Source organism: Tupaia chinensis, unplaced genomic scaffold, assembly GCF_000334495.1.
Source record: "Tupaia chinensis unplaced genomic scaffold, TupChi_1.0 Scaffold143814_1, whole genome shotgun sequence".
In the NCBI taxonomy this organism is placed as follows: domain Eukaryota; kingdom Metazoa; phylum Chordata; class Mammalia; order Scandentia; family Tupaiidae; genus Tupaia; species Tupaia belangeri.
In genome coordinates, this window is record NW_006203664.1 from 1,097,615 (window position 1) to 1,098,786 (window position 1,172).

Genomic DNA, 1,172 nt, shown 5'->3' on the forward strand with positions numbered 1-1,172 from the left:
GTCCCTATGATTAAGTTGGCCACTTTCTTAGTTTTTGAACTCTTATTTCCGTGTGTCTGTATTTAATTTTCCTGATATAGCACACCCTTGAGAACTTCTTGGAGATCTGGTCTGGTGCTGGTAAATTCTTTCAGGTTTTGTTTATCTGAGAATGTTCTTGTCTTTTCTTCCCACCCGAAAGATAATCTTGCTGGGTACAGTGTTCTTGGCTGAAATTGCATCTCTCTTAACGCTTTGAATATATTTTCCCATTCTCTCCTTGCTTGCATTGTTTCTGATGAGAGATCTGCTGTTAGCCTGATGGGATGTCCTTTGTAGGTAACTTGACGTTTTTCTCTTGCCAATCTTAGTATTTTGTCTTTGTCTGCGGTTTTGGTCAACCTGGATATAATGCATCTTGGAGAAGATCTTCTTAGGTTGATTCTATTTGGGGTCCTTTGTATTTCTTGGGACTGGATCTTCGAGTTCCTCTTTAGGTTTGGAAAGTTTTCTTACAGGATTTCATGGAATAGATTATCAATGCCCTTATGGGTCTCTTCACCTTCTGGTATGCCAATTATCCAGATATTTGGATGTTTGATAGCATCTAGTACTTCTCATATATTATTCTCAAATTTTTGCGCCATTTTCTCAGTCTTCATGGTGGATTTTTCTAGGCCAGCCATTTTCTCTTCTACATCTGAGATTCTATTTTCTGAATGATCTAGTCTGTTTTTAATACTTTCAAGGGAGATTTTGACTTCCTATATTATAAAAAATATGGAACGCTTCACGAATTTGTATGTCATCCTTGCGCAGGGGCCATGCTAATCTTCTCTGTATCGTTCCAATTTTAGTATATGTGCTGCTGAAGAGAGCACCATCTGTTTTTGTGCCAATACCATGCTGTTTTGATTATCACAGCTTTATAGTATATTTTGGGGTCAAGAAGTGATATGCCACCCACTCCACTCTTTTTGTGCAGGATGGCTTTGGCAATACAAGGTCTTTTATGATTCCAGACAAATTCTATGATTGTCTTTTCTAGATCTATGAAGAATGTCTCTGGTATTTTGATTAAAATTACATTAAATATATAGGTTGATTTGGGTAGAATTGCTATTTTGATTATGTTGATCCTTCCAATCCAGGAACATGGAATGTCTTTCCACTTTTTTATGTCTTTTTCAATA

At 36.8% G+C, this 1,172-nt stretch overlaps 1 non-coding gene across 1 annotated transcript; it reads right to left on the minus strand.

Moving 5' to 3' along the window:
* Window positions 1-753: 753 nt before the first annotated feature.
* LOC114005457 (U6 spliceosomal RNA) lies at window positions 754-860 on the minus strand. The gene has a single exon (XR_003547303.1). It is a non-coding gene; the product is annotated as a U6 spliceosomal RNA (small nuclear RNA).
* Window positions 861-1,172: the final 312 nt, after the last annotated feature.